General features: G+C 44.5%; 1 long non-coding RNA gene across 1 annotated transcript; it reads right to left on the reverse strand.

The window, feature by feature from the left end:
• Nucleotides 1-233: 233 nt before the first annotated feature.
• Nucleotides 234-3,909, reverse strand: LOC148773590 (uncharacterized). The gene is made up of 3 exons (XR_016036699.1): nt 3,673-3,909; nt 1,606-1,715; nt 234-1,503 (listed from the first exon to the last, which is right to left on the reverse strand). It is a non-coding gene; the product is annotated as an uncharacterized LOC148773590 (long non-coding RNA).
• Between the last annotated feature and the right edge of the window lie 21,417 nt (nt 3,910-25,326).

A 25,326-nucleotide genomic window follows, 5' to 3' on the forward strand; every position in this document is an offset into this window, starting at 1 on the left:
CTTCTCCTGAATCTGAGCCTGCCCTGGAATTGACCTTAATCAATTGAAATGGCAACTAACTATACTCCAATAAAAATTTTTAAATAAATAAGTTCAAAAAATATGTATTGTAATAACCTATAATGAAAAAGAATCTGAAAAAGAATATATACATGTGTATATCTGAATCACTTTACTGTAAGCTTGAAACTAATAGAACATTATAAATCAATTACACTTCAATAAAAATCTAAATTAAAAAAATAGAATTTGGCAAAAGTAAACTGGTGACAGCTCTGGGTCTAACCTACGGTGCCTGGCACTTTCTTTCATTTTCCTAGAAGCTCGAGCTTCCTCGGGGTCCAAATCTCTGGCAGAGACCCCACGGCGGGGAGACAGAGAGGGAGATGGGCACGGCAGGCTCTGGCTGTCCAGTCGCCCTGGCTGGAGCAGTGGACAGGAGAGTGACTCTGTCCTGGTTTCCCACAGGCGCCGTAGATAACAGAGTGCCACAAACCGGACGGCTTGAAGCAACAGAAAATTCTTTCTCTCACGGTTCTAGGGCTTCCCAGTTGCGTTAGTGGTAAACAATCCGCCTGCCGATGCAGGAGACTCAAGAGTCACAGGTTTGATTCCTGGATTGCGAAGATGCCTGGAGAAGGACACGGCAACGTGCTCCAGTCTTCTTGCCTGGAGAATCCAAGCGCAGGGGAGCCTGGCGGGGTACTGTCCCTGGGGTCACAGAGAGTCGGACATGACTGAACCCGCACACACACAGTTCTAGACGTTACAAGTCCAAACTCAGTGTGTGTCATCGGGGTTGGCTCCTTTTGGAGATGCTGAAGTGGAGTCTGTTCCTTGCCACTCGCGGTTTCTGCTGGTGGCCAGCGATGCTGGGAGGCCCCTGGCTACAGCTCCATCGCCCAGCCTTGATCCTCACTGCCTCGTGGCCTCCTCCCTGCATCTGTCTACGTGGCCTCCACCTCTTCTCGTAAGGACGCCGGTTATCTTGGACGTGAGCCCACCCTCCCTCAGGATGACCTCATCTTAACTAATTATATCTGCAAAGATCATTTTTCACATTCTGAGGCTCTGACTAAATGTGGATTTGGGGGAGAAACGATTCAACCTAATACAGAAATCATCTGGAGCATTCCGATCCCAGTCAGACCTTCAGAGGCCACAGCGACGTGAGAAGCTGCCAGGAGAGGAGCAGAACTCAAGGGAGTTTTTCTTTTGCCCGCCCAAACTGCAGACACATAAGCGAATGAATGGTGGCTCTTTTACAAGCCACTGCATCTGGCGATGGTTTGTGACACAGTAAAGACAACCAGAAGAGTCCTTTTGAAACATTGGAGAGGTGATTTGACCAATCACCACCTTGAATTACTAAGTGTGTGCTGCTAATACATAAACAAAATTGTCAGTGAGAGGAGAACAGTGAGATTTTTGTAAAAAACAGTGAGATTTTTGTAAAACAAAAAATTGTTTTTCTTCACCCAAGGGTTTCTGAGACGTGATTTCCTGTTTAAAATGAGAAGGAAAAAAAGAATGAAAGGGGGTGGTCTATATCTCAGAATGACTGTAAAACGCTGAGTAACATGAAGGAATGTGAAATGCTCTGACCTTTAGAAGACAGGCTTCTTTCTCGTGAAGGACAGGCGATTTTCTTATATCTGATAGTCCCCGGCAAGAAAAAGGAAAGGAATTGACTGTGCTACAGCTGAGGTCCTCGTCTGTAAAGAGTGGAAGGTGAACAGACTTGAGCTATGAAAACCATGAGGTCGGGCCCTGGCCAGGTGCTCAGAAATTCAACCCTCATCTCGCCCAGGCAGAAGAGACTCTCAAGCCTCCATCTTCTGAGAGCCTTGGATCGAAGCGGATGAAGGAAGTGACGGGCTGCCAGTTTTCCATAACAACCTCCCAAGGCCATGCAGGGTGAAAAATGGCAAGTCTCAGTCTCTCATGACCCTAGGAGCGGCAAAGCCTGCTATAAAACTGTTGAGTAATAAAATACAACGGGGTGAGGGGGAAGTTATACAAAAGGGAATGGGTTGTGACGATAAAGCCTACTGGGGAAATAATCACGGATCTTCATGGAGAGACAAGGACATCGCAGACTCAGATGGAAGTCAAAACGCAGGAGTTCTTTCCACTTATTAAGCACGAGCATCAGGAAGGCTCCCGGTGCCATTTGGCATTTCAGATTCCTCATTTGGAAAAGGGGAATAAAAATGCCCTACTTTCCTCAAAAGGTCACTCTGAGGAACATGAAATTATAAATATGAAACCAGTTTGAACACTCCAAAAATGCATGACCAAGATCAGGTTTAATTATTATTATTCAGCATATTTTTAAGCATGCTCATGGGACAAATGTTTTCTGCAGTCCTTATTTCAGATATGGCTGATGAAAAGGAATTACTAATGAAGTCTGTATACACCACTATATATAAAATAGATAATCAATAAGGACCTACTGTACAGCACAGGGAACGCTACTCAATATTCTGAAATACCCTATATGAGAAAATAATCTGAAAGAAGATGGATATATGTGTATGCATAATGGAATCGCTTTGCTATACACCTGAAATAAACACAATATTGTAAATACTGAAAATTTGTTGTGCTTAGTCACTCAGTCATATCCGACTCTTTGTGACCCCATGGACTGCAGCCCACCAGGCTCCTCTGTCCATGGGATTTTCCAGGCAGGAATACCGGAGTGGGTTGCCATTTCCTTCACCAGAGGATCTTCCCCACCCAGGGATTGAACTCACATTTCCTGTGTCTCCCTCATTGCAGGCAGATTCTTTAGCCACTGAGCCATGCTTCAATGTAAAATAAATTTTTTTTAAAAAGGAAAACCTGGAAAACAGTGGTGTCGATGGCAGCCACAGTCTCGTCAACAGAACGCTGAGCTCCTGACTTCTGACTTCCCATTTTCCACCCTGTCCAGGAATTTCAGGACTTTCTTCTACAAGATGCTTCCTCTAAACTCTACTCTCATGGATTTTCAGCAATGATAACTATTTTCAAAACGTGGGCTTCCAGTTAAAGTCCTCCAGGAAAACCACCCTCCTGGAATCCCCACACTAGATTCAGCTGTCACTTCCGATTCCCTGTCAAGTCAAAGGCAGACCACTGCCAAGACAAAGCTGGTGTCTGGAGCATATGCTTTCTCCTTGGGGTCTTGATTATCAGCCAGTTTGGCATCTTATGAGATAATGGAAAGAGAGACTGAATTTATTGTTCTCTGCCACCACGAAGTCTCTTGACATTTGGATTTCCAAGCCAATCTAAAAGAAACTAAGTATTAAATTCTGCTAACTATGCACCAGACAACTTACCAAAAAATCTGTCATCCTTATAAATATCTTCTAATATTGAAAATATTACATCTTTCCCCATTGTGCTGTGCTTAGTCATCAGTCGTGTCCAACTGTTCGCAACCGCATGGACTGTAGCCCTCCAGGCTCCTCTATCCATAGGGACTCTCCAGGCAAGAATACTGGAGTGGGTTGCCATTTCCTTCTCCAGGGGGTCTTCCCAACCCAGGGATGGAACCCAGGTCTCCCGCATTGCAGGCAGATTCTTTACCATTTGAGCCTCCAGGGAAGCCCATTTTCCCCACTGGTAAATAAGAAAATCAAAGGTCAAAGCTTTAGTAACTTGAATAAGGTCACAGACCTAGGATGTATTGTAGCAGAGCCAGAACATGCATCTAGGTGGTCCGACTCAGAAATTCAAGCTCCTGCGGTTACGTGACACCTTGTTTGGGGCTTGCGTGTAAGAAACAGAGGACAGGCGATGAGGCTGACCACTCCTTCTGCACTCGGCTCGCTGCTGGCTGTGCTGCTGTGGAGCAGCGTACAAGCCGTGGCATGTCTGTGCTCTTTCGGTGGAAAATCAGTCATCGAGGCTTTCCTTCTTTTGCCTATGAGATATATATATATATGAGTTCTCCTTTTTGTGTTTCTTTTTTTGATAAGCTAGCCCAATTCATACTATGAGTCATTCTTATGAAATCTAACGATTTCTTCAGTGATGGTTCAGTGAAAGTCTAAATTTCTAAGTATGACATTCCAGACTCTCCGTGAGCTGGTCTTTTCACAATTCCTGCCTCATCTCCCTTCATTTTCCCTCATTTGTCCAAAGCGCCAGGCAAACCATATTAAGAGCCACTGCCTGTGGAGCCCGCGTCTACATATTTCTTACGATGCAATTTCATGTAGAATGATGTTACCATCCAGGATTAATTCTTGTCAATATTCCAAAAATCTTAACAGAAATTAAAGAGTTACCTGAAATAATAACTTCTTAGACTAAAATATTTAGTGTTTTGGCTTTTGGCCAAAAAAAAATACTCACTATGGAAATATTGATTATCGTATCTTTTTAAAAAATCTGATTACCAATAATACATGGCTTTTGCTATCAGATTCAGAAGTGCCTCTTGATAAATGCAAATTTATTTATAATGACAAAATCTTTTTGAAAGCAACACGGCTTGGGGAGGGGATAGGTGATAATAGTGTGGCTTGGTGATTAAAAAATTCTGAGGAACCAATGGATCTACAGTGGTCTTTACTGCAGCACATTTTGTTTTATTAAAACTCTACCTATTTTTGGCATCTTACATAAATGCTTCTTCCCCATGAAATCTTCCCCTAAACTGTCAGAGAGCAGTAACCCCCTCGCCTGTTGATCCCATGACCTGGTGGATATGCAGCTCTTACTTCTGTATTTTTGGGGGCCTAAGCTGCTATGCCTGGATGGCATCACCGACTCGATGGACATGAGTTTGTGTGAACTCCGGGAGTTGGTGGTGGACAGGGAGGCCTGGCGTGCTGTGATTCATGGGGTCGCAATGAGTCGGACACAACTGAGCAACTGAACTGAACTAACTGAAGCTGCTATAAGTTGTAATCTGCATCATTATTCTATATACCACAAAGAAAGAAAAATACTAACAACTAAACCATGGCTACTACATTGACTTTATCATGTGAAAAAGTACAAAAAACTTCATGTCACAGACTCATGAGATCCAGCATCATGAGTACTTTGTGCTTTACTTCCCTTACCAGCTCATTAAGAGGGAGCGACTACTTCTTCTTTATTTCGATTTCCTCACGACCTTATGTGTGTGTGTGTGAAATTCACGCAGTCTTGTCTGACTCTCTGCGACCCCATGGACGGTAGCCCACCAGGCTTCTCTGTCCATGGGATTTCCAGGCAAGCATCCTGGAGCAGGGGCTTCTCCAGGGGCTCTTTGCCATCCAGGGATTGAAACTGAGTCTCCCTATTCTGTGTCTCATATGGGCTATATATTCAATGCGTGTGCTATATTGAACTCTTAGTTTAGAATCGTCTAAGAGACTCCCAAAGCCGGGTGACTGTTAGGCTCGCAGTTTTCATGAACTGTTTCTGCTTTTTGCATATACTTAGAGATCAGTCTAGTCTATAAATTAGACAATAAAGTTAATTAGATAATAAAGAATCCTAACAGACCAATTAAACAATAAAGAATCCTAACAGACGTCTCATCTTCATATCAGTTAGAATACCAAAACACTGTTTGTTAGATTTCTACTTTGAGAGTCTTTTCTTTAACTCGGGGTATAGTACAGAAAATTTCGTATTTATTCTTGAATATTGGGCCAAGAGAGGAAAAAGCATAGGGAAAGAAGAAAAAGGTCCTTTTCTTTGTACCTGCAGGAAACCATGGTCTCAGTGAACTGACGGGTGTTTAATTAGCTGGAAAGGGGTATGGCTGATGAATGATGCATCGGTCATCTATTATGACAATAATTCTGCACAACAGACCACAGCGAAACCTCTGTGCTGCTAACAATACACATCTGTTTAGTGCGCACGGGGTGGCTGGGAGCTCTGCTGACAGGGGTTGGACTTACCCACGCCCCCAGGAGTCAGCTGGTCTGGGCAGTTGGGCTGGAGGGGCTCCGCTCCACACCCTGCCCATCCTCCGCCTGGAACCACAGACGTGTCCTCACGGCAGCTGGCACAGCACACAAGAGCGAGCAGAAACACACCAGCTTCCTAGGCCTCAGCTTCAAACTGCACGCCATTTCCCTTGCCTTGTTCTATTGGCCAACAGGAGTAACATACCCGCTCAAAAGCCACGAGGCAAGGAAATACCCCTCTCTCTTCAGAACAGGACTTGCTAAGTTGCGTGGCTAAGGGCATAGGTACGGGAAGGGGTGAAGAACTGGTATCAATGATGCAATTCCCCCCCCATGGAATAAATGGCATCTAACACGTAAATACTGATTTAGAGTTTACAAAGCAGGGTACTTACTAAGTTGTGTCTGACTCTTTTATGACCCTGTAGACTGTAGCCTGCCTGACTCCTCTGTCCATGAAATTTCTCAGAAAATAATACTGGAGAAGGGTAGCCTTTCCCTTCTTCAGGGGATCTTCCTGACCCTGGGGTCAGGAAGAGATTGAAACCGAGTCTCTTGCATTGGCAGGTGGATTCTTCACCACGGAGCCACCGAGGAAACCCTAAATTGGCAAAACAGATATTATTCCTACCCCACTGAAGCAAAAAGGAAACCTGAAGAATTCAAACAACTTGTGATACATACCAAGTGACTGGGATGGAATTCAATCCAAATAATCAAGTATATTAAACTTACAAAACTTGTTAAAAGCATGGCGTTAAGTGATTCAGTAAAGGGCTAGGTCAATTCAGAACAATACCGAGTTTTTTATCTTCAGGAACAACAGACCACACCCAGAGTTTCTGGGGAGTCTTCTCTAGCTGGTTTCTAGGCTACAGACAGAAATAAGAATCGGGGCTTCTTTTCACACAAACACATTCATTCGTGAAGAGATTAGGCTGAGAGTCCAAGGAACGATGAAAATCCAAACTGGAGACAACACAGAGACTCCAACAGCATCACACACTGATGAACTGCACATGGATTTTCTGTCTCGAACTGATTGGGAAAAAAATAGTTTGAGGTGATGAACTGTAACATGTTGGAAGTAATTGGTTTAGTAAAAAAAGGGTGTTAATTTAGAAATATCAATACTCCTGCCCTCCTGGTGAATTATGCAGAGATAGAATGAAATCAGAGCTGCCCAATGGCCTGAGAGTTTATGGTTTCACTTACTACCACGCATGTCTCACAGGCGTGCTCTCAGAAGAGAAGGCTTTTGCATTTCTGCCAGAAACACTGCTACCTAAATACCCACTCACTGAAATTTATATTCAGAGGGAGAAAGCCTCTGAAGTCAAGGTCACCTAATCAAAGAGGGATTAGGGGCAGAAAATAAAAGATTAATTGAAATTTCCAGTAACTTTCAAATAATCTTACCACTAAATACAGTTGCCCCTCCATATCCATGGGTTCCACATTCTCAGATTCAATCAGCCACAGATCAAAAGTATTCAGAAAAAAAATCCAGAAAGTTCCCAAAAGCAAACTGCACATGGCAAGTATTTACATAGCATTTACATTGTATTGGGTATTGGAAGTAAATCTTACAAATAGAGATGATTTAAGGTTTTGAGAGTGTGTTTTTCCATAGTGTGTGCATATACTGTGCCATTTTATATCGGGGGCTTAAGCATCTGCATGGATTTTGGTATCTGTGGGGGGTCCTGGAACCAATCCCCAGAGAATACCAAGGGCTTGACAAACGTACTTAGAGGAACCGTTCCCTGAGGTTTCCCTACCACTTCCCCCCAAGGACCCTTGCTATTTGATCTCAGAGCATCCTACTCTGCTCTTTGGTTACATTATGTCAATTGCAATTTACTGTTTCTTCCTGTGAGTGTCTGTGCAATGCATGTTGCATCCTAGCCGGTAAGCCTTATGAGGGAAGAGCCGTAAATTTCTCATTCATCTTTTGTATCCTAGGACCTAGAACAGTGCTTGGTTCTAGGTCATCCACACGTTCACAACAACATTCACAACATTTGTCAAATGAAGAACTGGTCCAGCATAACTAGCTTTTATCACTTCTACCTCCTACAGCCCGTTCTCTGTAAGCCGGCACCACAGAGGGCACACGGAGACGTGCCCTTGATTAGCTGTCCCGTCCCCTCTGCAATGGCTTCTCCTTAAGAGTAAGACCAAAGTCCTTAACGCGGCCGACAAGGCACCGGGTAGTCACGCCCCTTCTCACCTCTTCCTCCTCTCTCTTGACTTGTCACCACGAAGCTCCAGACGCAACGCTTCAATACTCTGCACTCCGCCGGTTCTGGGTCCACTGCGCGCGCGCGCACACACACACACACACACACACACACACACACACACACCCCTTCCATCTGCCGGTTCTGGGTCCACTGCGCGCGCGCGCACACACACACACACACACACACACACACACACCCCTTCCATCTGCCGGTTCTGGGTCCACTGCGCGCGCGCGCGCACACACACACACACACACACACCCCTTCCATCTCTTCCCTGTCTTCTTTCAGGATGAGTACATAAAACAACAGATCTGATTCTAAAAATAACTTCTGTCGGCATCACTGCTGCTGCTGCTGCTAAGTCACTTCAGTTGTGTCCGACTCTGTGTGACCCCATAGACGGAAGCCCACCAGGCTCCCCTGTCCTTGGGATTCTCCAGGCAAGAACACTGGAGTGGGTTGCCATTTCCTTCTCCAATGTGTGAAAGTGGAAAGTGAAAAGTGAAAGTGAAGTTGCTCAGTCGTGTCCGACCCTTAGCGACCCCAAGGACTGCAGCCTACCAGGCTCCTCCATCCATGGGATTTTCTAGGCAAGAGTACTGGAGTGGCTTGCCATTGCCTTCTCCGGTCGGCACCACTAGATTTGAATTTATTGGTCTAAGCCAAAAAACAAGTTCCAACCAGTTGGCTTAGCTTCTCTGCAAATCCATGGTAAAAATTTTCTCATCGCACACTGCTGCTGCTGCTGCTGCTAAGTCACTTCAGTCATGTCCGACTCTGTGTGACCCCATAGACGGAAGCCCACCAGGCTCCCCCGTCCCTGGGATTCTCCAGGCAAGAACACTGGAGTGGGTTGCCATTTCCTTCTCCAATATGTGAAAGTGAAAAGTGAAAGTGAAGTCGCTCAGTCGTGTCCGACCCTTAGCGACCCCAAGGACTGCAGCCTACCAGGCTCCTCCATCCATGGGATTTTCTAGGCAAGAGTACTGGAGTGGCTTGCCATTGCCTTCTCCACATCGCACACTACCTCTTGGCAATCTATTCATTTTGTAAAAAGACATGAAAGTATCTTGTCTCCATGAAAAGACTTCATTGAAAGTGTCCCTTCCTCCTATCAGACCAGTCATTAGTGAGCTTTCCCTTTATAACTCAGACTTCACCACGGTTCACCACTTCTGTGTTTAAAACTCCTTCTACGCCCACCCCGCCACATATGGCCACAGCTTGTTTGCAAAGAATGCTGATCGTGCTTTCAAACAAAACTGCTCCCATATGCTTGTGATTCATTTCCCCCTTCCTGCCTTTGCCTCATTGTTTTAGAATTCACGTTTGAAGGGGAGTGACTGGGGAGCGGAAGAGTCAGGAGACAGACGCACAGACCTGGGGGGCTGAGGGAGGGGGACGATGCTTGTCCAACATGCAGCTGGGGTCTGCTGGGAAAGCCCCGGAAAAAAGGCCACGCTCACTCTTGCTCCTTTCCTTCCAGCTGAAAGTAAGCGGACGGGAAAGCACAGAAATGCAGAGGCAGTCTCCTGTCCGGAATGCACAGCAGCTCCGTCCTTTACAGCACAAGTGACCCCGAGATGTGCTTCAGTCCTGACCAGGGTGACATTTGCAAAAGTGGAAAAGAACGCTTTCTCCAGAGAATATTAATGAAACCAAGGAAGGAGTGGGGTGACTGCTTCTTAGAACTCAGTGCTTGACCTTTTAAAGGAGTCAAATGTTTGTAATATAAAACTAACCTGGCATTCCTGGACAATTTATCCCTTCAACAAATGCTATTCAGCATTCTTTATGTGTCATAGCCTTTGCTAGGTGTCAGGGATACAACAATGAAAAAAAAAAAAAACCCAGATATCCCTGACTTCACAGAGCTTACATTTTAACGAGGGAGAGTAGACAATTAAACAACCAGGCAAGAATATACATGTCAGAATTTACTAGGCACCATGGAGAAAGGCGGAGAAGGCAATGGCAAGCCACTCCAGTACTCTTGCCTAGAAAATCCCATGGACAGAGAAGCCTGGTAGGCTGCAGTCCATGGGGTCGCTACAAGTCAGACATGACTGAGCAACTTCACTTTCCCACATTGGAGAAGGAAATGGCAACCCACTCCAGTGTTCTTGCTTGGAGAATCCCAGGGACGGGGGAGCCTGGCGGGCTGGCGTCTATGGGGTCACACAGAGTTGGACACGACTGAAGTGACTTAGCAGCAGTAGCAGCATGGAGAAAGGAAGCAGGGAAAAAGGTCGTGACATGCAAGTGAGTGAGGCGGTAGTGCTAGTGTTTTGGAAAGAAGAGTCAGAAGGACTTCCCTGGTGGTTCAGTGGTTAAGGCAGGGGATGTGGGTTCGATCTCTGGTCAAACTCAGGAGCTAAAGGAACTAAGATCCTGCATGGTACCAGAGCAACTAAGCCCGCACACCTCAACTCCTGAAGCCCGTGAGCTCAGGAGCCTGCCTGCCACAGCTTGCGAGAGTCCATGCACCACAAGGAAAGACCCCGCATGCCGCAACCAAGACCCCACAGATCCAAAATAAATTAAAAAGAAAAAAGAGTAGTTAGAGAAGGTGTCATCTGGCAGGTAAAGAAGTAAGCCTTGTGGCTACAGCGGAGGTGCCGGTGGAGGAGAGCAAGCCCAGCAGATGGGAGAGCAAGTGCAAAGGCCCTGAGGCAGACACACAGGCGGGGCTCTCGCGGTACACCGAGGAAGCTACTGTCAGGAACGCAGAGTGCACAGATAAAGCCAGATGCCTGAAGGGGCTGAATTCAAGAGTGCTCTGTTGTCTAGTTTGGAACCCAGAGAGGAAAGGAGGACTCAGCGGAGAAAACTAAGCAGGGGTGGCTCCTGTAGCATCCGAAGCTTATGGGTGGGGCGGATTTTAAAGCAAAAGAACAAGATTACAAATCAAAAGCATAAAATGAGTATACATTTAGAATGTGAAAAGAGATCACCTCCAAGTTAAACATTTTAAAAGCTGGCAGATACCATCCATAACACGGCGCTTTTAATTATTGAACTGCCTGATCCTACCACATGCTTAACTGGCCGACTCTGAGCTCCTCAAGGGCACAGCACACCCACGTGTGCCTGTGCGCCAAGTCAGTACTGTCTTGTCCAACTGTTCTGCGACCTTGTGGGCTGCAGCCCGTCAGGCTCCTCTGTCCATGGGATTCTCCGGGCAAGAACACTGGAGAGGGCTGCCATTTCCTCCTCCAGGGGATCTTCCCGACCCGGGGATGGAGCCCGCGTCTCAAGTCTCCTGCACCAGGAGGCGGTTCTTTACCCCTGGCACCACCTGGGAAGGTCCTACATCCCTATAATACCTTCTTCTGCACACTGTTTGGCTGTGTACTTTTTGATCAACTTTTCACATTACAACTATCTTCTGTTATTATTTTCTAGAGAGAAAATGGAAAAATAAACAGTCTTCTTTCTAGCATGACTGATCACAGTTTTTGAATTATTTTTCATTTCTATGCATAAAATGCATAAAATTGGTGTCTTTACACACAGACTACCATGCTGTTTACAGTCCTGGTAGAAATTTGAGTTCCACAAACACAATTTAATCTGTTAAATTTGATTTCAAGCAATTCTTTGTTTTTTAATTTAAAATATACAGTATGTGTTATTATTGCATTCGCCTATATTCTTGATGAGAGAACTGCCATTTTGTTAAGGTATCAAAGAATTGAATTTCACAGAAAGAGCATATTGTTTTATTCATTTGGTAATAAGAAGAATTTTCCACAGACTGCTTTTGCAGCTTTGTTTCTCTTTCAAGCCCACGGACTTCTGCTCTGTACACCAGAGCAAAGATTCGTGGGGGCTGTGATTCAATTTCTAAGCAGCACCTTTTGTCTTGATGCCAGTTGCCTCAGCACACCAGGCTTTAGAGGTATTTCTCAAAGCCATTCCTACCCCAGAGGAACAGACATAACTCAACAGCACACACAGTAACCACAACAGAAACACAGCCCACAGAACCGAACCCAAAGGCATCTCCTACTCAACCTGATCTTAGCTCCATCTCTAAAATGTTTGCAGTCATCACAATGCCTACAGCCATTCCAACATTCCAATGTCATCTGACAAAAGGGGAAATATTAGACTTCCTAACACAGAAACATTCAAACATACAGAAGTAGACCTGTTAGTATAATATATAAATTCAACAGTTACTGACTCACGGTTGATGTTGTTTCAACAATATTTACCTGCTTTCCTCCTTGAACTGATTTGAAGAATTCTAGCTATCACAACCGGAGAAGGCAATGGCAAGCCACTCCAGTACTCTTGCCTAGAAAATCCCATGGATGGAGGAGCCTGGTAGGCTGCGGTCCATGGGGTCGCTACAAGTCAGAGATGACTGAGAGACTTCACTCTCACTTTTTACTTTCACACATTGGAGAAGGAAATGGCAACCCACTCCAGTGTTCTTGCCTGGAGAATCCCAGGGACAGGGGAGCCTGGTGGGCTTCCGCCTATGGGGTCACAGAATCGGACACGACTGAAGTGACTTAGCAGCAGCAGCAGCAGCAGCAGATATCACAACATTTCATCTACAAAAGTTTCAAAACGTATTCTCTAAAAATGACTACAAAAAATCCTACTACAAAAAATTAATAATACATTTTTATTAATAAAATAAAATTTAAAATTTATTAATGAAGTTTTAATAATAAATTAAAAAATCCTACTACAAAAAATCCTATGTTATCCTACTATAAAAAATTAATAATTACTCCCTTGTATCATATATTGGGTTCAAATTTCTATCTCGTGAGATGCTGCACATTTATTTTTTCTTGTTATTTTTTTAGGGCATGAGATTATTTGCCCCACAGCATCTGCCTCAGTCTGCACTTTTCCAACCACATCCCTGTGGTGCCGTGTGTTTATCATGTCTTCCTGTCTTCTGTCCTCTTCATTGAGAGTTGGATCTAGAAGTTGTATGAGATTCTGGTTTGACATTTGCTGGCACGAATACTTCAAACGGTGGTGTTAGAGGCACTTAACCATCTGGTTGTTTCTTGCTTTTTGAGGTTCGCAGCTGTTGATGATCAATGCTGCCTTAGGATGGAGTTCCCAAAATAGGCCCGAAGAGAGGGATTATGTAAAAGCACCTTGGGAGACCAGTACGGCACCTTGGGAAGGCGCTGCATTTACTGCCTTGGGAGACAGGAAGCTGTGCAGGAAGCAGAACCAGAAGGAGAGAAAACCAAACGGCAGTGTGATCTCAAGCAAAACCCCACGGAGGGCAGTTTCTTCCTGACCCCACGGGAAACTGAGCAGTGCAGGCAAACTCCAACACCGCGCCAGCTCAAGGAGAGGGGCTGGGTTTTCCCACGCCTGCACCTTCCAGTGACTGGTCAGGACTTGCCTGGCCACGGGACTGAGAGGTTGAAGGGGGTCTCCAGAGAAGAAAGGAGGCCGAAAAGCTACCCATGTATCGGAGGAACCATCGTTATGGCTCTCACAGTCCTAAGTCCCCAACACCCTGTGGCCTGTGCCTGAGGAAGGTCAATACTGTGCTTCTCCTCCCACCCGTGACCACAAGGGCGGCTGTTTCTAAGCAGACCTTCCAGGCTGTCCTGTGAACAAGTTCACTCCATCAACGGAAACAGCACAGTGCGGCAGAGCACTGAGCTCCAGCAGCGTCAACGTCTCTGCTTCACATTGCCCACTTCAGAAATGAACGCCTGACTCTGGAAAGGAGGGAACACACTAGTGCTTCAAATCTAGCCTCATAAGTATTAGCGTTGTTGTTTATTTCCTAAAATATCGCCATCTCTAAAATTAAGTATTTCACTTTGTGTGTGCGTATATAAGAAATTGATACATCTGAACAAAAAGTTCAGTGGGGAAGTTTTCTCTTGGGAAGGCCAAACGCCTTGTCATCTCCCAGCATTTGTGCCTATGGCCCATGTCTCAGGGACTCCCTGTACCTATGAATGAACACTGTGTGCACCTAACTAAGGTCAAAACACAGTAAGAAGCGAAACCGTGGATGATGACGTGGAGTTAGCAAGGGCCCTGGCTACTCATCTTCTAACAAGAAAACCTCCAGCTCATTTAACTCACCTGTTTCTCGCCAAGTTCTGGCTATTGCCAAATTCTGACAGTTTTCCCTTCACAGTTTCTCAACTCTGTCCCATCCCTTTCACTATCTTTTTTCAAAGTCAGAGTTGTTCCAAGGAAATGCAAAACATGGTTAAAACTAATAGCCAGACAGACTTGGAGAAGAATAAGCAAGGTCTCAGAACAACAGAACCTGCAGAGGGAGGAGGCGGGAGGAAGGGAAGCCTGCGCAAGTCTTGCCCTGGACTGTGGAGCAGCAGGAGCTGAGGGTGGGAGAGCTGAGCCTGTGGATGAACGGATGTGTTACCAGTGACCTCAGCTCCTTTGTTTGACCAGGATCATCTCATTGCCAGCATCTGCCAGCATCACACTGGCAGGGGAAGGGAAAGTCTCAAGGACCTCAGATCCCCCGTTCGATGGAAAACCGCAGTTCACATCACAACCCACTGCAGCCTTCTTCCTTCCAGCAGCCTCAACTCCAAACCAGCTGCAACTGAGTCCGTTCAAAATGCTGCCGCCAAGTCTGTACTGCCTCCCTGCTGCACTAAGCTGCAGTGGGTGTTCCTCTGGTACAGGACCGGGGGCGTTACCACCTCCAGGGCCTCGAAGGGGCATGCTGGATGACCTTGCTGCCCCGTGCGTCCATCCAGGCTCCTCCCTCTTCCCTCAGAAACCTAGTTTTCCCTACCATCACTCCCTGACCTCAGGACATTTCTCCAGAGCCTACCTTCTTGACGAGAACCGAGTCCCAACGCCACCCCAACTCCCCGCGTGTTTCCTGCCATCAGCCATTCATCCCAGGTCCATACCGTCTTCGCTCATCGACTGGACAATGCACGACACCGACTTCCTAGCGCCTGTCTCCCTGTCATCCCCGCATGCTGCCAAGGAGAGTGCTTTCAGCCATCCTTGTGTGACCTGCCTCCAGTTGGCCTTTGGTGCCCCCAGAGGGCAACAGGGAGTAGTTTTGTTATTTCACACCCCAAAAGATGGGGGATCAGGTCTGTGGTCTTCCCCCAGTAGGTTAAATGTGGAGATGACCCTGACATCCAGAAACAGAACTTTTACCGCAAACTTTGGCTTTGCAGGACATCTGAGCCGCTGAATGGTTCACAAAGACTCAGCAGGACTGAAGACAGCTGTCACGTGCACAGCTTTCAACCAGCATTTGGAAACCGTGTTGTATACAGTTGTTCTCTGGGCATCCCAGGTGGCACTGGTGGTGAAGAACCCACCTACCAAGGCAGGAGACTTAAGAGACACAGGTTTGATCCCAGGATCAGGACGGTCCCCTGGAGGAAGGCCTGGCAACCCAATCCAGTATCTTGCCTGGAGAATCCCATGGACAGAGGAGTCTGGCCGGCTGTGACCAGGGGGATCACAGAGTCAGACAGGACGAGCGACTGAGCACGCACAATTGTTCTCTAATTGTTTCTCTTATGACAGAAACAATACTGTAAGTAAATCATTATGGAAAAACTGAAAACACGAAAATGTTATAAAAGAAAATCGAACCATCTCTAATCCCACTGAATGGAAATGATGCTATTATTTTTTAGGGTATTACCTGCCTGTATTTTTCTACTCAGGCAATACATTATTGTATCTAATTTATATACTATAGTATGAATTGCTTATTAATGTAAACAAATTCAATTATTTTTTGTGAATATACTCTGCCTCCTTGAGAATCTTAAAGAACAGTATTACATTTCACCATGTAAATTCTTAATATTTTGTGAGTTATTTTGACTTTTTGTGAGTTAATTTGATTAATCAGACTGCTCCTATAGAAAATTTATGGCAGATTTTGAGATCACCAGAGTTAAGTACTGGTCTGTTTTGTACCACTTAACAGTTCTATGGCCTGAGCAAGTTTCTTAAACCTGTGTCTCAGTTTCCTCTCATTTAAAATGGCAGTAATTGATAGTATCTACTTTAGAGAGTTATTGTGATAATGAAAGGAGAAGGTGCTTAGACCAGAGTTTGGCATTTGGTAACTCTTAAAAAAAGGTTAGTTGTCTTTAGCATCTCTACCATCTTTGTTTTACTGGCTCAGAAGGTAAAGAATCTGCCTGCAATGTGGAGACCTGGGTTTGATCCCTGGGTCAGGAAGATCCCCTGGAGAAAGGAATGGCAACCCACTCTAGTATTCTTGCCTGGAGAATCCCATGGACAGAGGATCCCAGGGGTCTACGGTCCACGGGGTCACAAAGTCAGACATGACCAAGCAACTAACACACTTATGTTTTCCTCTCACACACACAGAGTTGTAGCTTCCTTAAGTGCTAAAATAATAAGGAAACCTTATTTTGTAGTAATTAGAATTTCACTCTGAGGTTCCAGAAGCCACCTTTATCTCAAATGATTTTCTTTATAAATTAACATTTCTGTTTTTCTGCCAAACTCAACTCTTCTTCTCCTTCAGGAAACCCCCTTAATGTCACCTTTGGCCTTTGCTTAAATACCACCTATTATGCTGCAGAGTTTATCACCTCTCCTATGGACAGAAATAAATATTTATTGCAATTTCACACTTAAAGTAGTATCACTTACATTTGCACTATATTGAAAGTAACAGGAAAACCAACAGTGGCTTAAAAAAAACAAAGTTGCAAGGTTTTCATATAAAGAGTCCACCCCGTTTCTGTCTGCCCCTGGTGGGCTTCCTTTGTGCTCTTGGTAAAGAATCTGCCTACAATGCAGGAGACCTGGGTTCAATGCCTGGGTGAGGAAGAGCCCCTGGAGGAGGAGATCTTCAACCTCTGACTGTGCCTGGCCTGGAGCCCCTTGTCTATAGGAAGTTTCCAAGAGCCCTAGGCAGTGCCTCTGCTTTCCAGCAAAGCACAAAAATATGACCTATTGAATCAGGCCCTTTACAAAGAGGGCTCCCAAACGCCTCACCAGGCAACGTGCTCTTTCACCTCCTTGGCCAGACTGCGGCCACATGTGACTGCAGAGGCTAACGTCAAAGTTTCATAGGACCACGTGGAGCAAAACTGAGATTCAGTTCGTGAAAAAGTCTAAGATAGTTAATGTTGGCTCCACAGACAGCCGTGTCTGCCCTAAGAGTTTATCCATGTTCGCCTTTTATTCCTTTCCACTTTCAGAGAAGAGCAGTCCCAGAGGATCTGGGACTCTCAAAGCTCAAGGGACCGACTCAGACCCACCTGGGAAGTAATGGGCTGGGGGATGATGAGGCCAAGGTCAGTGGGACCACTAAGAGCCAACAGGGGAAGCAGAGCCGGCTCCTCCATCCCCGGGAAGGGTACTTCATGACGGTACCAGGAGGACCTCCAACTGCTCTGGTGGAGCGGGGCGGCTGGGAGTGGGGGGGAGCAAGTCGAAGACTGAAGTGGAAATAGCTGCTGGCTGTGCCCGCTGGCCTGAAGGGGTGGCCTGTGCACTCAGTGGGCCGGCGCCACTCGACCCAGTCACACGCAGGGGTCACTGCCTCCTTCACTTCTTGGGTGCCTGGAATGACTCTTCTCCCATTGAAGATTAATATGCACCAGGCTCACTCACGGCTGTCAGCCTGGACGTGCAGAAACACCCCACTCGGGACACCAGTATATGGTGCTTGCTTACCACCCGTCACTCCAGGAGTTTCCTTTTCTGTGGCTTATCGCAGACGTCCCCCTGGGGCTGAGCCCCTTGCCTGTCATCTGTTGCTTGTCTTCACGAGGACCTTCACGTGCCTCCCTGGCTTCAACTGTCACCCCCAAGCTTCTCACCCAGGGTGGCCTAGGATCCGACCACGCGCCAGACCCTGACTGAGCACTGGAAACGCCACGATAAATAAGACACCGTCTCCATTCTTAGAGACTATATGGAAAACCTCACCCCTCCTCATGGGCACAGAGGAACAAGTCTTCTAGGAGGAAGAAACTTTGGTCCAGGTCTAGGATGGACTACAAGAAAGGCTGAGACTGGATGCTAATAAAATTGCACCAGAATTCTATGCAAAAAGAGTGCCTCTCCATTGACGGGCCTAAAAATGGCCTGAATAAGTGGAGAGATATGGCCTGTCTATGGATGAGAAGATTCTACATTATGAAGCTGTCAGTTTTTTTGCTTATATGTGTATTTACTACATAAAAATGCTATCAAACTGTACATATTCAGTTAGTGAAGTGAGTGAAGTGAAAGTCGCTCAGTCGTGTCCGACTCTTTGCGACCCCATGGACTATACCTGGACTCTCCAGGCCAGAATACTGGAGTGGGTAGCCGTTCCCTTCTCCAGGGGATCTTCCCGACCCAGGGATCATGCCCAGGTCTCCCACACTGCAGGGGGATTCTTTACAGGCTGAGCCACAAGGAAAGCCCCATATTCAGTTAACTTGGTTATTTTTAGTAAATATTAGGTTCCTATTTATGTTGATAAATATAGATATTATCCATTAGTTTCAACTATTGGACTGAGTTCCACTGTGTGGGTTAGCCAGTGTATTGATTATTTTCCTACTGCTGCTGCTGCTGCGTCACTTCAGTCGTGTCTGACTCTGTGTGACCCCATAGACAGAAGCCCACCAGGGTCCCCCATCCCTGGGATTCTCCAGGCAAGATCACTGGAGTGGGTTGCCATTTCCTTCTCCAATGTGTGAAAGTGAAAAGTGAAAGTGAAGTTGCTCAGTTGTGTCCGACCCTTAGCGACCCCCCGACCCCACGGACTGCAGCCTACCAGGCTCCTCCATCCATGGGATTTTCTAGGCAAGAGTTATTTTGTTTCCTTTTTCCTCTGCTTTGTTTTGCTTTTTTTTTCCATTTTCAGAAAAAGAGTGTTTTAGGTGCCTTGAAGGGTAAAAACCAGAGTGAAAGAGCAGACAGCTGTGTGTAGTTGAGCAGGTCTGGAAAAAGACAGTGAGAGATGTTACAGGAGATAAGGCAGGGAACACAGCCGGGGACTAGCTCACAAAAGATCTTACATGCCATATGCACCTTATGTACCTTACTCCCATATGTACCTGTATTTGGCTCAGGACTTTTCTCTAAGACTTGATCAGTCAAACCAGGAGGGACTCCCCCAGGATTGCATTTGGGCGGTTCACGTTGAACAGGAAGAAAACCGATCACTTTGGACTGCCCTGGTGGTCCAGGGGTTAAGGACCCGCCTGCCAATGCAGGGGGCATAGGTTCAATGCCTGGTCTGGGAAGACCGCACACGCCGAGGAGTGAGTAAGGCTGTGCACACAGCTACTGAGCCTGTGCTCCGGAGCCCGCACTCTGCACTCAGGGAAGCGCTGCAAGAGAAGCTCACGCACCCCAGCTGGAGGAGCCCCTGCTTGCTGCAGCCACAGAAAGCCTGCACACAGCAACGAAGACCCAGTGCAGCCAAAAATAAAATGAATCCAGTTTTTAAAACAGAAAATTCAACATTCTGCCCTTAAAATGCCCTCCTCCTCCATTTTTTAAAAATCTAAACCAAGGCACTCACATCACTGAACATCCACTGAACATCCAAGCAGAACCACCCGCTCTCTGTGCCTGCCTGCTCCACCCCACGCCCCTGCGTCAAGTCAATGGAACAAGCCTGCAGCAGCTTTCAAACAGAATTGTCCCTGTCAGACTGAAGTTTTACCCAGATTATTACCTAGGTAACTGCTATCTCTGCATCTTAAACCCCTCCGCGTTAATAATAACTGTCCCAACAGGCCTACTTCAAATACGACGTGTGTGAAATCTCCCCCAGTCGCTCCTCCTTGTCAGCAGCTATCAGCTTCCTTTCTGGGCACTCAGAACGCTGGGCACATATACAAGTTATGCCACATACATCATGAAAACCCAAGTATTCGTTCACACGTATCTGTCTTTCACTGAAATATGAGCAACACAAAAGAGGAACACTGTAAATCTTTGTGAAAGAATCAATCAAAACAATTACAAAGAATACTTAAAATAAGGAAGATTATTAGTCTAGGTTTCTGGAGAAGAGCATGGCAACCACTCCAGTGTTCTTACCTGGAGAATCCTGTGAGCAGAGGAGCCTGACGGGCTACAGTCCACAGGGTCGTGAAGAGTTAGACACGACTGAAGAGAATTAGCACACACCCACATAGTCTAGGTTTCAGAAAGGGGAATATCAAGAACTAACTCACAGGATTAGTTAACGCTATTATATCTTTTTTCAGTAGATAACTTTGGAAGGACTGATGCTGAGGCTGAAACTCCAATACTTGGGCCACCTCATGCGACGAGTTGACTCACTGGAAAAGAGTCTGATGCTGGGAGGGATTGGGGGTGGGAGGAGACGGGGACGACAGAGAAGGAGATGGCTGGATGGCATCGCCGACTCGATGGACATGAGTTTGAGTGAACTCCAGGAGTTAGTGATGGACAGGGAGGCCTGGCGTGCTGTGATTCATGGGGTCGCAAAGAGTCGGACACGACTGAGCGACTGAACTGAACTTAAAAGTAGGCAAAAAAAAAAAAAATAAGTCCAGGTAGCTAATTTGAACAAGGCTCATGATGATTGTGGCCTTCTCTGATGGGTCAGACAGTAAAGCATCTGCCTACAATGCAGGAGACCTGGGTTCGATCCCTGGGTCAGGAAGATCCCCTGTTGAAGGAAATGGTGACCCACTCCAATCATGGGGTCGCAAAGAGTCGGACACGACTAAGTGACTTCACTTTTCTTTCTTTCAGGATGATTAAGTCTGAGAAACAGACACATTAAAACAATCGTAGCCCTTTTTGAATTTTTTTTTTTGGTAATTAATTTATTTTTTATTGGAGGCAAATTATTTTACAATATTATATTGGTTGGTTTTGCCATACATTGACATGAATTCGCCCCGGGTTTACATAAGTTCCCACTCCTGAACCCCCCTCCCACCTCCCTTTATCCTCCCTCTAGGTCATCCCCGCATGCCAGCCCCGAGCATCCTATAACATGTATTGACCCTGAACTAGTGATTCGTTTCACATATGACAACATACGTGTTTCAATGCCATTCTCCCAAATCATCCCACCCTCACCCTCTCCCATAGAGTCCCAAAGGCTGTTCTATACATCTGTGTCTCTTTTGCTGTCTCGTATACAGGGTTATCATTTGCATCTTTCTAAATTCCATATATATGCGTTAGTATACTGTATTGGTGTTTTTCTTTCTGGCTTACTTCACTCTGTATAATAGGCTCCAGTTTCATCCACCTCATTAGAACTGATTCAAATGCATTCTTTTTAATGGCTGAATAATACTCCATTGTGTATATGTACCAAAGCTTTCTTATCCATTCGTCTGCAGATGGACATCTAGGTTGCTTCCATGTCCTGGCTATTATAAACAGTGCTGCAATGAACACTGGAGTACATGTGTCTCTTTCAATTCTGGTTTCCTCGGTGTGTATGCCCAGGAGTGCGATTGCTGGATCATATGGCAGTTCTATTTCCAGTTTTTTGAGGAATCTCCACACTGTTCTCCATAGTGGCTGTACTAGTTTGCATTCCCACCAACAGTGTAAGAGGGTTCCTTTCTCTCCACATCCTCTCCAGCATTTATTGCATGTAGACTTTTGGATAGCAGCCATTCTGACTGGTGTGAAATGGTATCTCATTGTGGTTTTGATTTGCATCTCTCTGATTATGAGGGATGTTGAGCATTTTTTCATGTGTTTGTTAGCCATCTTTATGTCTTCTTTGGAGAAATGTCTGTTTAGTTCTTTGGCCCATTTTTTGATTGGGTCATTTATTTTTCTGGAATTGAGCTGCAGGAGCTGCTTGTACATTTTGGAGATTAATCCTTTATCTGTTGCTTCATTTGCTATTATTTTCTCCCATTCTGAAGGCTGTCTTTTCACCTTACTTATAGTTTCCTTTGCTGTGCAGAAGCTTTTGATTTTAATTAGGTCCCATTTGTTTATTTTTGATTTCCAATATTCTGGGAGGTGGGTCATGGAGGATCCTGCTGTGATTTATGTCAGAGAGTGTTTTGCCTACGTTCTCCTCTAGGAGTTTTATAGTTTCTGGTCTTACATTTAGCTCTCTAATCCATTTTGAATTTATTTTTGTGTATGGTGTTAGGAAGTGTTCTAGTTTCATTCTTTTACAAGTGGCTGACCAGTTTTCCCAGCACCACTTGTTAAAGAGACTGTCTTTTCTCCATTTTATATTCTTGCCTCCTTTGTCAAAGATGAGGTGTCCACAGGTGCGTGGATTTATCTCTGGGCTTTCTATTTTGTTCCATTGATCTATATTTCTGTCTTTATGCCAGTACCATACTGTCTTGATGATTGTGGCTTTGTAGTAGAGCCTGAAGTCCGGCAGGTTAATTCCCCCAGCTCCATTTTTCTTCTTCAAGATTGCTTTGGCTATTCGAGGTTTTTTGTATTTCCATATAAATTGTGAGATTATTTGTCCTAGTTCTGTGAAAAATATCGTTGGTAGCTTGATAGGGATTGCATTGAATGTATAAATTACTTTGGGTAGTATACTCATTTTTACAATATTTATTCTTCCAATCCATGAACATGGTATATTTCTCCATCTATTAGTGTCCTCTTTGATTGCTTTCAGTAGTGTTTTATAGTTTTCTATGTACAAGTCTTTTGTTTCCTTAGGTAGATATATTCCTAAGTATTTAATTCTTTTCATTGCAACAGTGAATGGAATAGTTTCCTTAATTTCTCTTTCTATTTTCTCATTATTAGTGTATAGGAATGCAAGGGATTTCTGTGTGTTGATTTTATATCCTGCAACGTTACTGTAATCATTGATTAGCTCTAGTAGTTTTCTGGTAGAGTCTTTAGGGTTTTCTGTGTAGAGGATCATGTCATCAGCGAACAGTGAAAGTTTTACTTCTTCTTTTCCAATTTGTATTCCTTTTATGTCTTTTTCTGCTCTGATTGCTGTAGCCAAAACTTCCAGAACTATATTGAATAGTAGTGGTGAGAGTGGGCACCCTTGTCTTGTTCCTGACTTTAGGGGAAATGCTTTCAGTTTTTCACCATTGAGGATAATGTTTGCTGTGGGTTTGTCATATATAGCTTTTATTATGTTGAGGTATGTCCCTTCTATTCCTACTTTCTGGAGGGTTTTTATCATAAATGGATGTTGAATTTTGTCGAAGGCTTTCTCTGCATCTATTGAGATAATCATATGATTTTTATTTTTCAGTTTGTTAATGTGGTGTATTACGTTGATTGATTTGCGGATATTGAAGAATCCTTGCATTCCTGGGATAAAGCCCACTTGGTCATGATGTATGATCTTCTTAATATGTTGTTGGATTCTGATTGCTAGAATTTTGTTAAGGATTTTTGCATCTATGTTCATCAGTGATATTGGCCTGTAGTTTTCTTTTTTTGTGGGGTCTTTACCAGGTTTTGGGATTAGGGTGATGGTGGCCTCATAGAATGAGTTTGGAAGTTTCCCTTCCTCAGCAATTTTCTGGAAGAGTTTGAGTAGAATAGGTGTTAGCTCTTCTCTAAATTTTTGGTAGAATTCGGCTGTGAAGCCGTCTGGACCTGGGTTTTCGTTTGCTGGAAGATTCTTGATTACAGCCTCTAGTTCCGTGCTTGTGATGGGTCTGTTCAGATCTTCTATTTCTTCCTGGTTCAGTTTTGGAAAGTTGTACTTTTCTAGGAATTTGTCCATTTCTTCCAGGTTATTCATTTTATTGCCGTATAATTGCTGATAGTATTCTCTAATAATCCTTTGTATTTCTGTGTTGCTGGTTGTGATCTCTCCATTTTCATTTCTAATTTTATTGATTTGGTTCTTCTCCCTTTGTTTCTTGATGAGTCTGGCTAGTGGTTTGTCACTTTTATTTACCTTCTCAAAGAACCAGCTTTTGGCTTTGTTGATTTTTGCTATGGTCTCTTTTGTTTCTTTTGCATTTATCTCTGCCCTAATTTTTACGATTTCTTTCCTTCTACTGACCCTGGGTTTCTTCATTTCTTCCTTTTCTAGTTGCTTTAGATGTAGATTTAGGTTATTTAGTTGACTTTTTTCTTGTTTCTTGAGGTGTGCCTGTATTGCTATGAACTTCCCCCTTAGCACTGCTTTTACAGTGTCCCAGAGGTTTTGGGTTGTTGTGTTTTCATTTTCATTCATTTCTTTGCATATTTTGATGTCTCTTTTGATTTCTTCTATGATTAGTTCATTATTCAGCAGCGTGTTGTTCAGCCTCCATATGTTGGCATTTTTAATAGTTTTTCTCCCATAATTGAGATCTAATCTTACTGCATTGTGGTCAGAAAAGATGTATGGAATGATTTCAACTTTTTTGAATTTACCAAGGCTAGATTTATGGCCCAGGATGTGATCTATCCTGGAGAAGGTTCCGTGTGCACTTGAGAAAAAGGTGAAATTCATTGTTTTGGGGTGAAATGTCCTATAGATATCTATTAGGTCTAACTGGTCTATTGTATCATTTAAAGTTTGTGTTTCCTTGTTAATTTTCTGTTTAGTTGATCTATCCATAGGTGTGAGTGGGGTATTAAAATCTCCTACTATAATTGCATTGTTGTTAATTTCCCCTTTCATACTTGTTAGTAATTGTCTTACATATTGCGGTGCTCCTATGTTGGGTGCATAAATATTTATAATTGTTATATCTTCTTCTTGGATTGATCCTTTGATCATTATGTAGTTTCCTTCTTTGTCTCTTTTCACAGCCTTTGTTTTAAAGTCTATTTTATCTGATATGAGTATTGCTACTCCTGCTTTCTTTTGGTCTCTATTTGCATGGAATATCTTTTTCCAGCCCTTTACTTTCAGTCTGTATGTGTCCCTCGTTTTGAGGTGGGTCTCTTGTAGACAACATATATGGGGGTCTTGTTTTTGTATCCATTCAGCCAGCCTTTGTCTTTTGGTTGGGGCATTCAACCCATTTACGTTTAAGGTAATTATTGATAAGTACGATCCCGTAGCCATTTTCTTTATTGCCTTGGGTTCGATTTTATACACCCTTTCTGTGTTTCCTGTCTAGAAAAGATCCTTTAGCATTTGTTGGAGAGCTGGTTTGGTGATGCTGAATTCTCTCAGCTTTTGCTTGTCTGTAAAGCTTTTGATTTCTCCTTCATATTTGAATGAGATCCTTGCTGGGTACAGTAGTCTGGGCTGTAGGTTATTTTCTTTCATCACT

The sequence above is a fragment of the Moschus berezovskii genome, chromosome 28 (genome assembly GCF_049115385.1).
Source record: "Moschus berezovskii isolate FMDL1 chromosome 28, NW_MosBer_1.0, whole genome shotgun sequence".
Classification (NCBI taxonomy): domain Eukaryota; kingdom Metazoa; phylum Chordata; class Mammalia; order Artiodactyla; family Moschidae; genus Moschus; species Moschus berezovskii.